The following is a 15,722-nucleotide window of genomic DNA, read 5'->3' as shown; positions in this document are numbered from 1 at the left end:
GCTGCTGTGGCACTTCCACCCACAGTAAGGTTAAAGTCTGCTGTGACTGACATCAGGCACACTCAGATTAAAGAGGAAGGAATAAATTACTAATCACCAGAGTGAGGACATTGCTGTACATCCCTTCTATCTCCAGAGAGCTCTCTGAACAGGCTAAAAGCTCATGCTTGGCTACTGCTACAAAAGTAATAAATGCAAACCATAGCTAAACAAACCAGATATTTCCACCTGATCCTTGCTAGATCTGCTTCACCTTTTTTTCCTCTCCTTCATTATTTTGGCATTTTGTAAAATGATAAAGATGTTGAAATACTGCATTTGAATCAAATTACAGAACCTCCACAATGAACAGTTCAGCACCTTGCTATTCAACCAAGACACTTGGTAATTTATTTGGCAGGAAAATACAGACTCACTAGTTAGACAATTCTGAAGGAAGAATGGAAAAAAAAATAACTCTGTGTATGAAAAGCACATTGAGGCTTATTAGTTTACCTTATTCACCAACATATACGTATTTAAAGAAACACTGTCCTTTAGATTTCAACAACTTCTACCATTTGAGCAGAGTCATGATCTGTGTCAGAGCTGCACGCTCCAGTTTTAGACAGTTTTCAATTGACTGACTTCTTACAGATGTGGTTTAGGCCAGAGGAGGTTTCCAAGTCTTCAGCCGTGTCAGTCCTGCTTGGGATCTGCCCTGAGGAACCTTTCCAGCCCTACACTTGTATGCATACAAAGCACAGTCACATTAATGTATCTCTGCCTCTCCTCACCATACCAACAAACAAGAATCCCTCCACTCATTTCCGTGTGCAACAAAAGAATAACCACTTTGGTAAGTGCCAGAGGGAGAAGGAGAGGAGACTGCAGCTGGTCACAGGGACACAGGAGGAAACACTCAGTTCATGGAGCCTGACACTCAACCCTTGATTCTTACCTCATCCATCTCCCTATCCATGACCTCCTTCCATGTAGACACAGTGAATAAAAGTCTTACTTTGTCCTGATTCCTTTGCTCTCCAGTGTTGTGAAGTCTTCTAGGAAATACGTTTTGCCAATTTACCCAATGACTATCTCAGCCTACGGAAGGTGATAATACCTTGATGAGTGTCTTAAACATCCATCCTCTCCCAGTTGGTTTCTCCAAGCAGGATTTTGAAACTTAAGTATAGCCAAATCCTTCTTTAGTTGTTCTCACTGTTTTTTTCTTAAATAGAGAAAACCTGTTCCTGAATACAGGAGATGCAGAGGACATGCCTTTCAAATCCAAAGTATTAGGATCTTTCTCAGCCCTGATACACACTGCATGAGAAAAACAGATTACATGTATTTTTAACTCAACAGCCTAAAGCTCTGCTAATGCAAGCACAGCTGGCAGGTTTGAACAGTTAGATAGCAACAACTGAAATCAAAAAAAGCAGAATTGTATTATTCAGATAACCTTGTCAGTGGGCTCATAAGAATAATTTTCATATATGCAATACTGTAACAATGAATCTAGTCACCAATAAATTGCTATTTGGACAGTACAGTTAAAACCCTTTTCTATTTATTTATTCAAGTGCAAACAAAACCACTAAATGCCACACAAGAATAATCCATGATTTAAACATAGCAAGACGACTTGTTTCACAGTACAGTTCATCACAAATTTTACTGGAAAGAGACTAGGTTTGAAGGGTCTATCATGCATCTCCCCTTCATTTCTGAAAAGTAATACAGCTGCCAAAAGTAAAAAACACCTCAAACAATTCTCCTTTCCAAAAACTCAAGTAGTAGACAACTAAACAGAAGGCATTTCTTTTCCCTTGGCAAGATAGGAGCTTCCAGAGCAAGTAAAAAATGATAACACCTTTAAGTATTTTACAGGCAGTCATTCCCATGCCCTAGAGATGGATGGAGTTCACGGCTGTTCACTCTGGCGTGCCCAGGAATCCAGGGACACTTCAACATGACAAACATAAATCATCCAAGGTGGCAGTATCTCCTACATCAGGAAATTACAATCCAGTTTGGAAGCAAGAAAGAAAAAAACATATTTTAGAAGCTGCCTCCATCAGCATCAGCTTAGAAGAGACCGAGACTGAAAGGCACAGTATTCTGAGAATTCCTAACCAAACATTCAGCCTTTCAGTGTCTCTCTTGTTGCTCTGTTTTGACTGTCATATATTTATTGCCTGACAGTTTTCCTTTGGCAAAGCCTTGGAACTGAGTTTGCAGACCTACATGCCAGAAATGCCAGGAGTAAAATACTGCCCTCTGATTTCCATGAATTCCAGTACGTAAGTCTCAGTTCCTTGCACAAGTAGTAAATAATTGATTTTTTTTTTAAGAGAACTATAAAGGTTAAATATTAGTAACGCAGTGAACGTCTCTCAAATTCAATCAATCCCAAAGCTGAAAAACTCTCCGGGAGCCCACCTGCCAGACCTGAGCTGCAGAACTCACTGTGCAAGAGGCATTTCATGTCACAGTAGCTTCTTTTAGCAGCCTTACACCACCACCATGACATTCATTTCATACATCAAACCCGGGAACATTTACATTCATTTAATAACTGGCCCAACAAGGATACAACTGTATTCCCCCCAACAGTCCAGCAGGATTTGTTGTTAGTAACCTGTGCAGCTCTCAGTAACACTGGCCCAATGTGTTGGCCTTGGATATTTTTAAAGGAAGCAAAAACGTCAACCACACTCCACAATATTTTGGCTTAATGAGCAATATTTGCTACAGACTCTATGACCTGCCACTGCTTAAGCACTGACATCTGCTTGGATTAACCTCAACAGTTTAGTAAACACACCGTATGAGTAGATATTTCATAACTGTGCCAGAACTCATGTTTGTCAGAGGTCAAACAGAGGATCAGACTAACCTCAAGATTTTTGAAATAGGAGTAAAAGTTATTTGAGAAAACCTTAAAGTCTACTTGTAGTTTTTCCAAGAACAGCTTTTCCTCTAAAAAAAAAAAAAAAAAAAAAAAAAGGAAAAGACAGACACACAACTCATACTACCCAGGTCCCCTGCAAGAATACCTGTGTATTTTGGAACTATACTGAGGCAAGGAACAGATGTGTACAATCTTTATTTTTAAAAAGCATTCCAGTAAAAAAAACCCAAACCATTGAACTACTTTATCTTGCTACAGAGTATTAGGATAATTTGCTGCATGATCTTCTATAGATGCTTCTAATTTTTACTTTCTTATTTTTTGAAGAGAGCAGAACACACAAATATAAAATAACACTACTCACAAATGCAACTTTGGTTTTTTAACAGCCTTAACTCTTTCTACATTTCTTGGCCTCCAACATGTTATAGCTACCCATGAATAGGCTTTCCAATTTACTGGTTGAATCACTATCAAACAACAGCATTAACAGTGCAATGAACAGAAGCCAGGTTAGGAAGAAGTAGAACTGCAATAATACACAGACATGTCATTCACACACCTTCTGCTCTTTCACAAGAATTATTTTTTTCCAGGCAATCTTTCCATTACAATCTCTCTCTTCTGGGAAAGTCACAGTTAATAGACCAGCAAGATGAAAAAGGGACACTTCGGGCAGCTTTTGCTTCAGATCCAACACACATCACTAGGAGCAACATCCACACAGCCAGAACAAAAGTAGTAGACACTTCAAAATAAAGTGTTTTGTGTGCTCCAGAATCTAAGCACAAGCCAATTTAACTCCTCCTTAAAAAAAGTCCAACAGGATTGTTTTATTACTAAATTGAATCTACCTGCCAGTTTGTTTTTAATTAAAAACAACCATTAATTTTTGACCTTACAGAGGGATGGGTGATTGCGCTTTATGAATTAAGTGGCTCTTTTTGACAGAATACAGGCAGGTAACTACTCATGCAAAGACAGGTTGGGCCTATAGGAATCTAAATCATGACATTCAGCAAGGACAGATGCCAAGTCCTGCACCTGGGACAGACCACTTCCGTGGCTGCTGGCACAGCCTGAGGAACAGCTCTGCAGAGAAGGACCAGCCAAGGTCTGGCTAAGCACAACCCTGCAGCAAGGAGAGCTGAGCGATGAACCCACAGGAGCACAGCCAGCTGATGCAGGGGTGCAATTCCACTGCTCCCTGAGACCACAGGCAGAGGACAGCACCTAAGGAGGGATTTGCCAGTACAAGACAGACATCAGAAAACTGGAGTGAGTTCAGTGAAGGGCCACCTAGATTGGTCACAGGCTGGAACACTTGCCCTCTGAGAACTGAGCATGCTGGGCTCCTTCAGCCTGCAGAAGAGATGGCTTTGGGATGAGAATTAAATAGCAGCCTGTTGCTACCTACAGGGATGTTACCAAGAAAACAGACCCAGGCTATTTAGTGAGGTGCAAGGTAGGAGAAAGAAAGAACTAAAAAAGACTAATGTTAAATCATGTTAATGTTAATGTTCAGTCACACCAACTCTCATTCACAGAAATATCCTGTGGACCACAGGTCCTCTTGCATAAGACCACTGTTCCCATTCATTTTAATGAGATGACACATTAAGATCTATTTTTAATTAGCCTCTGCAAGTCCCTTCTAAATTCAACTTTCAAAGCTTTGAGAGCCAACAGTTTAGTCATTTCAGCATAGATACACAAATCCCTGTCATGCCACCTAAAATAAATCCTCCTGGAATGAATACAAAATCTTGAGCAACAGTTTACAGATAATCTTAAAATACCAATAATATTCATTATATTTTAAAGATAAAGAAAGGCACGTAGATTAGTTGCATGAATCGTTCAAGACCTGTGAAACTATACTCTGACTATATGAAGTCTGAAAAGCTTTAAGTGTTTTAGGACAAATTTAATAATTCATCTTCTTAGGTCTTTAGGTTCTGAGTCCTTACTATTTTTCCTGTGTCAAATGACTCACTCATATACTGATTTGTATTTCAGTTTTTGGGCTTTAACAAGAGATATCTAAATATTGCACAGTATCATTTTCAAATCTGTGAACTATACATTAAAACGCCTCCTCTAGTAACATAACTTTGCTTACCAAGCTTTTTGGAATTTCTCAACTCCAGTAAAAAAAATCTTTACTTAAGTAGGCTGCCATACCGAGTGTATGCAAACACTTTGGCTTTTTTATAATAAAAATGTGAAATTCCTCCTTTATCCACTTGCATTTCAAAAGCTCCCTTAAAGAAATGCTCAAGTATCTTCTGCCCTAACACCTTCCACCTTTTTGTCAACAATAAAACATACTGGGTTTTTTCCTTACTGATAAAGGGTACCTTTCTCCCCACGTATTACTCCACTCCATGAAGAGAGAATATTTAATGAGGACTCTAATTTAAGGACACAATTTTAGTGGAAAAAGCAGTTACAAGTTTTGGAAAGAAAAACTTGTTTAAGCCAGGATCTCATGTTAACCAACAGCTGAAAAGAATACCCGGTTTAGTTACAACCAGTGGTACAATGCTGCATCAAGAAAAGTAACATAATAGTCCAGCCTGCTTGGAGAAAACAAGTACTCTTGGATTAGAAATGTGAGTTTACCAAAATCCTAGTGCCCAATTCTGGGTAAATAAGTGCAATACAGTAGACAGTTTCATGCTGCTGCAGTGTCCTCATTCCCCTCCACAAAAATCCTTCTTATTTCCCAAAGCACAGTTATAAGAAAGAAATTCTTACCTATCCCCCTGACAAACGCCCTGTAGGCTGCTCAGCTGCATGTTCCTTTAAGCCATCTGGCACACAAATACATGTCATGCCATTCCCGGAGTCCTAAAAATACCTTCTGCCTTTTTTGTTGCTAATAAATACTTTCTACTAATTCAAACAGCGAGATTTTCTTTTCATCAGTAAAACCAGCTCTGAAAGAAGCCAGAATGTCTCCAAAGAAATGCATTTTGCAATACAGCCCTTCCTTCTTCACAGAGCTTAGCAAACAGCAAGGTTAAACACCCCACAAGTTGTTCTTCAATGCATCCATCACATTAAAGATTCATGCATCTAAATATTAGTTTAACAACCCTTCAGCACTATATACAAACGCAGAATGTAAGAGAGCTTACAAGGTCAACTACACACAAATAAGCTGCTTAATACCTTTTCTAAATGTTTAAAATCTGCTTAGCTGTTCCTCACATTTTATGCCTGCAAAGCTCACCGAAATAACAACAAAAACGCAGATTCATGCAAAATAATTAGATTAGCGACACTTCTACAGGAACAGCTGAACTGTAGAACCCTCACCTTTTTCCAGAGGAGTCGGCACTGAAGCAGTGCAAGGTTACACAGGAGAGCACATTGACTGCAGATCCAGTCGGTGTCTTCATTCCCAGTGAACAATGAACCGCTGAGCCAGAAACTTAACACTTTGTTGCTTGCAAGTCCTGACTGGGAATAGGGTAACAGGCACAGATTTCTCTAGGAAAACAGCCCAGTTTGGATGGGTCTGAGGACACCAATGCTGCATGCACTCTTTTGCCTGCATATACTGCCCCAAAAGCATCAATATATTTTTGTTTGCAATTATTTTTCACATCTCTTTTATTATGTTTTTTCAGCTGATGCATGATCCATATCAATCCATGGATTTGGTAATATACTCATGGTCATTTTCCTGCCACTCACATAATCAATCAGTGGCATTCTTCATCATGACTGGACAATAATAATGCTAGAGAAAATAATCATTAAGTTGTACAAAAATTCCTTTACTCGCCATTTTCCAAATCACTAGTAACTTCATGAGATTTCCACATTTTGACAGAAATTTTCTAGGTACGCATTCTATTCATCTTCAGAAATTTTCAACAGAAGTGCTTTGGGCTTTTTTCCAGTCTTTTACAACAAAAGCAAAAGCACATTTTCTAATTCTTAAAAAAATGAGAAAAAAAAAAAAAAAAAAATCAGACTTCACTTGTGCAACCCTCCTGACAAAAAAAGCTGGCAGCAGGTCTGTCAACAAAACAGACCTCACTAAAGTACTTTTGAGTAGGACAGTGGTAAAAAGTGGGGTTGACCAGTTTGTTTTAAACCTGTGACTACTAACCATGGAAACTGCACTTGGCACAAATTCTGCAGTAGCTCCCAGAAGATATCTACCATACACTTGTGCAGAACTCAGTACTGAAATCAACAGCTGGATACAAAAAAAGACATAAAAGGCATCTGCCGACTCACACTAGAAACTTCCAAAGACTCTACCCGAACATATATAAAATGCAAATCCACTGCAATTATGTTACTATTTGTACTACAGAATTGGAAACTACTTAATGAGAATGGTTACATTGCATCTTATGCTGCAGCATCAGATTACAGAATTCCTAAATGTCCGCGCCTACTCCCCACAAATCATACAAATCTACTTCATTTCTCCTTCTGCAGGGTTTTCCTTTTCAATAGGCAGAAATTTACATAGAAATACTTTTTTCAGTCAGAACAGGATCAAACATCTTTATAGAGCCTGAGTAACTGATATAAGCATAAGGCTTTATTTGTTTAAAAAAAACCCCAAACAACAAAAACCAAACAAACAAAATTATAAACAATAGATGAAACGTAGCCCCAGAATTAGGAGTGAGGTTAAAACAAGTTACAGTTTAAATCCCTAGATTGCCTCTAACAGGAAAATATTTAACTCATTCTAAACTGCTCAGAGTTCTTAACCCTGTTATATTTCTCCATGCTATAAAGAGATGGCACTTTCTTAGAGATTTCCTCAATATACCATGTCCTGTGTTTTTCCATGTGGATGGCCATTTAAAAAAAAAAAAAGTAGAAAGGAAAAAATACCAAAAGCATGAGTTGAATTCAATGTCCATCTGCATTTCTCATGTCTAGAAACAAACATCACTTGGAGTTTTTCACTCCAAGCTTTAGCACAAAGTCTGCGGTATCCATGCCATTTGGAACTTTCATTTATTCCCCAGTAAGAAATTCTGAGATAAACCAAAACCCTGCAATCTTCTTGCTTTGGATTCATTTTCTCATCAGAAGTTTAAAGTATTTTCTGCACACAGGTTTTTCTCTATGTCTTTTATCCTCTCACAAATGTCTCCAGACATTAATAAAAGAGAGTAATCCTAAGGATATAAACATACTTTGTGTTCTCTCTCCAACTCCCTGACTGCACCAGGACAAGTACCAGATCGAGCCAAGGGACACACTGGTTGAAGTATTTGTTTTGCTGCAGATTTTGATGAGATTCTCATCAACTCAATGTCTCTGCTCTCTCCTGATGCATTAAGGCAAATAGTTTAATTGTTGGATTAAAAGAAGTCAATAGCAGAAATAGATCGTACACTGCCTGTAAGGAGAGCAAACTTCTACAAGTTACGCCAAAAATTAATTTTCTTAGTCTTTCATTCCTTCTCCGTGATCTTACAGACTCAATCTTTCCTTCTCCCAAGAAATCCCTTTGAGGAAAGAGCTGTGGACCACTCCTTTTCCATCCCCTCTTGGTCACTTTTCTTCTACTTATCTATTGCCAGTGTTTCTGATGGGAAACTGGATTTTGATGTTGAAATCACGGATGTTGCAACAAAATGAATAGCAGACCAAAAATACATTTTCCCACTTCAGTAGGAGCCATGCCTCCCAACACTCTGCTTGCACAGAAGGTTAATGTGCAATCCAAAACTTGGCCTCCTCTTGGTTCATGGGTGATGAGTCTCGACATCTGCTGACACCAGAGATAACAGATACATGCTAACTGACAAAATTAAGGTATTCCAGGAAATGGAAAACTAAAGGAAACACTTCTAGAAAACATACTCAATAACAAATATGAGAAGTATTAGAGACAGTGGCATCCTTTGTTCTTGACGTTATGCTTCAGGAATTCGCAAAATAGTCAAAATACATACAAAGATTGATTCATGAGAGGTTTTGAATCAAAACAGGATAGTTTGTGCTTCCTGGAAAAGTATCTGTGTTTTAATTAAGGCCACCTCCAAGGTTTAAAGCACCCAATTTAATCCTTGTCTGCACAAGAAAATCTGTGTCATTTAGCCAAGCAACATTTGGATGGTTTTACACAAACTAAGAAGACCTCCACGAACATGCTTCTATTATTCATTAAGTATTTGCTTAAATCAGTTTGGCACATAGCAACCCTTCACTGAGGTACCTTCCTTTCAGCATGCCTCTGCAAGTTTATTAGCTTAGCCTGTCAATTTAAAATCTGGCTTCTTAAATGGTGCAGTGTCTCCATAGTTGAAGTCTTAGGAGTGACAAAAAGTTATTGCAGGTGGGCAGTTACCCCCCAAACAGCCACTCTGCAGCATTTCTTCGTGCACATATTCCTTCCCTCTTGAGCAGCAAGAGTTACTTTTGTCCTGTTCCATGGCAAGAGAGGCTGGAGCATGAATGTGAACAGTCTCTGTAGCAGAGCTGATAAGGTAAAACTTGTCAGTCAGAGCAAACTTCAGGCTCAGAAATGCAGAACTTGCAACGGCACTACTGCCATGAGACAGAAAACCACAACAGGTCACCTGCTCCCAACTGAACTTGGAGCCACAAAGACATCAAAGGCCCACGAGCACTATGGGATATTGGATATTGGCTCTGGACTCCTCCCTGGCCTGCACAATTTCTTCTTGCTCACACTCTAAAGCACAGAGCAGGCAGCACCAAATCCTGAGGTTCCTGCATCAGGGGTCTCTAATCAGCATCAGCAGTGGAAAAGCTGATTCACCCCTGAGCACTGTGTTCCAGTTTCAAACATGCAAAGGATCAGGCTGCCAAGCCAGAGTGCACAAGAAAAGGCTGAGATACAACACATGCAACACACTTTTACAGGCACTTCACTTTGTACTCTACATTTCAGTAACACCATCAATTATTTAATCTACAGACTTAGCGTATTTTCACATCTCAGGGAATAAGTTCAGAAGTTCCTACAACAAAATATCAGAAATTTAGTATACTTGAAGTCAATTCTTGAATGAAACAGTACAATCAGCTTCCTATTTTTCCGCCTTTTTTGCTGCAATGTATTTCTAGTTTTTACAGAGTTTTCAAACAGGGAATTTACACTAATTCTTACACAATGCTGACTCACATGAGAAACATGCTAGAACGTGGCTGAAGGATGTGGTGCATACTATTGACTTACACAAAGAGAGCTAAACAAATGCTTTTACTCATGCTGCAAAACCCTGGTTGAACAGCTGAGGCCTTACCACTGACAGTACTTTATACATTAACACAGTAGCTGCAACAGCAGATGCTTTCATCTCCATAAACCACCATATGTTTTGAAAGGAAACTTTAGATAAGAAGACAGTTCATCTGCCTCCCACACTCTAACAGGGATTGAATCAGAGTTCACCTCTGTAATACTTTTTGAGAAAGAAAAAACAAATTCATTTCTGCACTTGAAATACGAGAACTCACTTTTGCTCTGCAACAGCAAGCAACATCTCTCCAGAACAAATGGTACTAAAGGAAATTGCTTGATTTTGGGGATACCTGTAGCTGTAGTATCACCTAGCCAGGCAGATGGAACTATTTAGGAAGTTGACAAACAACAGTCACAAAAAAGAATTAATGTAATCTTAGAAGTTTTGCTTTTTCCCTTCAGTGGACATCTCCCTTTACTTCTCTCCTTCAGGTTATCAACACACAGCTGCCACACTGTCAAACTCAGCTTGCTGGCTGCTCAGACTGCAACTGTTCTACAGGACCTTCAAGGAACGTAACCAAAGAACCATCCTGCCTCTGTTCTTTTCACCCCCACAGTACCCTGTTCTTTCTCACTGGAAGATCCAAAATCCCCACTTTTACTTTCTGCTCAGACAATTCTAACCTCATCCATGTGACCCCACACTACACACATGCCCTATACCCACCATTAAATAACTTGGGGTTTCCATCACTTACTGTGAAGAAGCCTCCTTTGTGTAAGTTTTCAAAATACCAATAATTTATCTTTATTTCCCTTGCCCTGCTGCTTCTGGGCTTTCTGCCTCCTAAAATGCTTCAATCACACCTACTGTTATTTTACATCACTATGAAAATGATGATCAGATTCACCCCTTCTCATAAACTACTGTCATACAGAAGCTTTTCAGAAACCCTATCCAACGTTACTCCCATGCATAATGCAGTATTGATTTCCAGCCTCTGAGAATGTGATTAGATAGTAGAAGCCAGGCCACAGGCCCTGAAATCTGCAGTCAGACTCTCTTACAGCAGAACAAATGCCACTTTGCCTGCTGGCATCCTCATCTGAGGCTGGGAGACGAAGGCTCATTAGAGCTGCACTGTTATTTCTTTCCTTCCCTGCTGCAGAAGAGCTCCTAAAACTCTGCAGGAGCTTATCTTACCCAGTGACGAGGAAAAGCTTATGCAGAAGGCATGCAGTTCTTCAGAGAGTTCTACCGGGGGAGGCCAATTGCTTGTTAATCAAAAGCCTCTTATCTGGAACCACCTGGCCATTTATGCTGGTCTAAAATGAGGCCTAGGAATCCCAGCTGGACTATTTCACATATTTAGGGGTCCTCTACAGGGTAGCATGGCAGAAACACACTGTCAGGAAGAGGTTGGTACCATCCTTTCCTGGACACAGCCTGCACTCTGGGTATAGTTTCCTATTAAGATAACATCCATAGGAAAGAAAAAAAAAGCTAGCTCATAAAGCATGCAAGAATACTTAATATCACTTACAGACTACCAGAGTACTCTTTCTACAGAGAGAAGGCATTTGATCTTATGTTGAAATGCATTTTCCAGGGAAAAACAAAGCATGTTAGCAGTGTTAACAACCCTGCCCACCTGCACAATCACTGTGCTGGAACTGAGAGATTTCACCCTTCCTTTGAATATAAAGCAATGCTCCAAATACTCTGGACCAAATGGAGAAAACACTGATGGTTTACAGAACAGCAACAAAGTCAGGTCATGAGATTTTATTTTTTTCTTTGGAAGAGCAGGGACTGCACTTTAATTATGTAATAAAGTTCGGTAAGGTCTACTGCAGCTGCCCTGCAACTGATATTAAAAACACCTCAGGATACAGCTTGGCAAACATGCTGTAATGGAGAGCTTCAGTGCTCTAATTACTTTCAACAGCGGTTTTAAGGCTGACACCTGTGAGGAAGTGAACAAAGGTGAAGCAGCTGTCTGGAAAGGTGGATTCTAAACACAATGTTTGCTTCCAGTACCACATCACAGCACAGAATTCTGACCTGCTAAGCTCCCCACTGCCAGTAGCACAGAGCTTTTGGTGGCTTATTCAGATTTGTCTGTTTTCTTGCAAGCAAGGGACCAGAGAAACTTTATTCTGCCTTGCAAGTAACTTTGAGACAATCCATTTGCTTCAGTATGTTCTGCTACAGCTTTCCTTATAAGCTTTAACACACACATACAAAAAAGAAAAATACCACATGGTAATAACGAACTGACTAGAAGGGCTGAAGACCAGCCACAAAGAATAACACATACTTGCTAAAAGGAAGAGAGAAGCCTCAATGTTGCATATAAGTATAAACTGAAGAACAAGGGGGGAGCAGAGGGGGGAAGAAACGGTTTTAAAATAAATTTCCCTTTCATAAAAATAATAAAGCTTTAATACACCACGGGGTCACACAGCGCTCCAAAAAGCAATGTCTGATCTCGCCCTACAAACGAATCAATGAACGGAGCAGCGCCAGCAACACCAACACGTACCGATCCTCACATTTCGGGTCAGATTTGCAGAGTTTCAGTCTACCTGCAGGCGTGCTGCTGCTGCCCCTTCACGTGCACTTAAAGACTATAAAAAACAGTAATTACGTTATCTCCCATCCTGTGTAGCACAACCCGCTGCAGCTCCTCGGTCTCCCCCCGGGGTCAGGTTAAACCAGGAGCCCCCAGCAGGGGACCGGGTCAGGCGGGGACCCGGCCGGGGCAGCCTCCCGCTGTCATCTCGCCCGAGACCCGAACCGGGGCAGTCCTGGAGCGGACCCGCCGCTGGGGCTCAGGAACCGCAGCCTCAGGGCAGGCGGGAAAACAGAATCGCACAATCAATTAGGTTGGAAAAGACCTCTGAGATCATCGAATCCAATCTACGACCAAACACCACCGTGTACAGAGAGTCCAATACCGCCGCTGGCCCCGTTCTCACCCCCGGGCTGCCCCTCACCCCGGCGCCGGTTCCCCCGCCGGGGCCGCCTCCCCTCACGCCGCCACCACGGCCCGTGTCCCGCACAGCCCCGCACTCACCGCGGCGGCGGCATCGCCCCTTCGCCCGCCCCGCGCCCGCTGTGGCGGCGCTCGCGCCATGTGACCGCTGCCTCCTCCTCCTTCTCCTCCCCATTCTCCTCCTCTTCCTCCTCCTCCGCAGCCGCCATGACAGGCGGAGCAGGGGCGGCTGGAGAACATGGCGAGCCCTGAGGGGCAGAGCCGAGGGGCTGTGAGGATGTGTCCTGCGTCCTTTTTGCCGAGCTGTGAGGGCAGTCAGGAGTGCAGGGCTGTGGATGTGCGGCTTTCGCTCCCCTCGTCCCCTCAGATTTGCTGTGTATGTCTGCTCGTCCCAGCGGGCTTACACGGTGTCTGGCAGCTCTCTGTGCCGATTAAAACCTTTTCCAGCCCCTTAAGGTATTTGTTTCGGGCTTTTCGGCCTTAAGTGGCCCCTGGAAGTACAGAGTCACAGAATTGTTTGGATTGGATGTCTGGAGATCCCATCCAGCCCAACCCCCCTGCCAAGGCAGGGTCACCTGGGGCCGGGGACAGAAGAGTGTGTCCAGGTGGGTTTGGAATGTCTCCAGAGAGGGGAGACTCCATGACCTCCCTGGGCAGCTCTTCCAGTGCTCTGCCACCCTCATTGTAAAGAAGGTCGTTCTCACGTTGAAGTGAAACTTCTTGTGTTTCAGTTTATGGCCATAGCTCCTTGTCTTGTTCCTGGGCACCAAAGAGTTGCTGGCAAAAAGAGTCCAGCACCATCCTCTTGGCACCCGTGTCTGAGATATTTTTATGTATTAATGAGATCCCTTCTCAGTCTTTAGACTGAACAGGCCCAGCTCCCACAGTCTCCCCTCATAAATGAGATGCTCCAGACCCTGTACTTGTCCAGGGGCTTTGAAGGGGAAAAAAAGGAGTGTAGGTCAGGCTGATGGAGGATGTCTAGGCTAACCAGCCGTGGATCCCTGACCCTATAGTTTGAGTTGTTGTGTGGAATGTGAGGGGATGGTTTCTTCAGCTGGAAGAGGGAGATAGCAGAGGGAAATCTACCACAGCTACACTGAAATAACCTGAGATTGGCTGTTAATGTGCTTCCATAGTGACAAGATTTACATCCTCACAGGTGGAGAGTCATGCTGAAACCTCAGATCTTTGATACTCAGAGTAAAGGGTCGAGCCACTGGCTTGCTAAACCCACCACACCACAGATCCATCTTTGTGCAGGACCGACTTGGCAGGTATCCTTTCTCCAGGAAAAGTGGTGAAACTGGAAGGCATGTTGGATTTATAAACCTTGGTGAGGTTTAGGAACAAACTCATTGTCAGACCAGGAGCTTATTTTGTAAATACCGAGATTACAGAACTTGAGCTCCTGAGTGACACCTGGAAGATGGCAGATTTTATTTTATTGAAGTGGAAATTAAACTGGGCTGACACATCCAAGCCCATTCTGGGGTGGATGTTGCCCCTAATATCCAGAGATTATGGCAAGGTGCTTTATAATAACAAAAGTAGAGCAGAACCCAGAACCCGTCAAAGAGCTGTAGCTGCAGCGTTAGAGTACAGAGGGCAAAAGGCAATCCATAATCAGAAGCTGCAGTGAGAGAAAAAGGAGTTACAGCCTGTTGAGGGGTTAGTAGGTGGATGGCAAGGAGGTAGCAGGGATCAAGATGAAAGCAAGGTACAGTTAAATGGGATAGCCACACAGTCAGCCCCCCATCAGACAGCTTTTCAGAATTCCTGCTTCATAATGGCTAACATCAGCTTTGATCTCTCTCTTACAATAATTTAGCCCAAGGACTGCAAGTTTGTGTTAAACTCTTTTAGGTAAAAGCAACCTCAGCACATATGCTATCTGTTTTCTGCAGAACCATTATCCTGGAAATCCTTCTAATTTGGCCAGTTGTTGCCCACTTTGTAATTCCAGCTATTTAATCTCTTTTAATTCTTATCTATAAGAGTTTCCCTGGTACTTGGATTATCATTTTATTAATGGAATTAATAAACCTCTACTTTTTAGAGTAATTTACTGTAAGGTCTTTGAGACGTGTTTCACTTCTCAAAATTCCTGATAATGCTAATCTGTCCAGCCCAATTGCTTAATAAGATCTGTGATAACTCCAAAGTGTTAACTAGTTGACCCACTTCCTATGTGCTCACAGCAAGAGACAAGAACTCATATAAAAGTCCTGGCAAGTAGCCATAACCCAAAATAATCCTGTCAGTGTGGGTTGAGGTCAAAATTTGGGTTCCCTATGTACTCAAGCACTGAAATTTCATGTCTTCTTCATTGTTGACATGTCTTGGACACAGAAATTATACAAGAGAAAAGGACAGTCAGCCACCAAAGATATTCTTTAAATCCTGCCTCATTTCTTAGATTGACCCATCTACCTCATGAAAAAGGAGGCAAATGTCCTCAAAACCAAACAGAATTAACATGTATTATTTTTCCAAATCCAAATTGTTCAGAATAAATTTGCCCAGCTGATGTGTAGTGCTTGTTGACCAGGTGTGATAGAGAAGACTGGAGGAAACTCCAAGTGTTCTTTCAATAACTGAGAGGACTTGCATTTGTTTCAGT

General features: G+C 41.6%; 1 protein-coding gene across 3 annotated transcripts in view; it reads right to left on the bottom strand.

Annotated features, from left to right (window-relative positions):
• Positions 1 to 13,245, bottom strand: part of GALNT11 (polypeptide N-acetylgalactosaminyltransferase 11) — a 47,975-nt gene extending 34,730 nt beyond the window's left edge. The window contains exon 1 of one of the 3 annotated variants that reach the window (XM_010394846.4): positions 13,181 to 13,245. The gene's annotated coding sequence lies outside the window, so the exon portion shown is untranslated. Of the gene's footprint in view, positions 1 to 6,220; positions 6,326 to 13,100 lie in introns of those variants that run through there. The other 2 variants (XM_010394847.4, XM_010394845.4) reach the window with 2 other exon arrangements.
• Positions 13,246 to 15,722: the final 2,477 nt, after the last annotated feature.

This window comes from Corvus cornix, chromosome 2 (genome assembly GCF_000738735.6).
Source record: "Corvus cornix cornix isolate S_Up_H32 chromosome 2, ASM73873v5, whole genome shotgun sequence".
Classification (NCBI taxonomy): Eukaryota; Metazoa; Chordata; class Aves; order Passeriformes; family Corvidae; genus Corvus; species Corvus cornix.
Note: the sequence above shows the minus strand (reverse complement) of the source record. Positions and strands in the feature narration are given on the sequence as shown.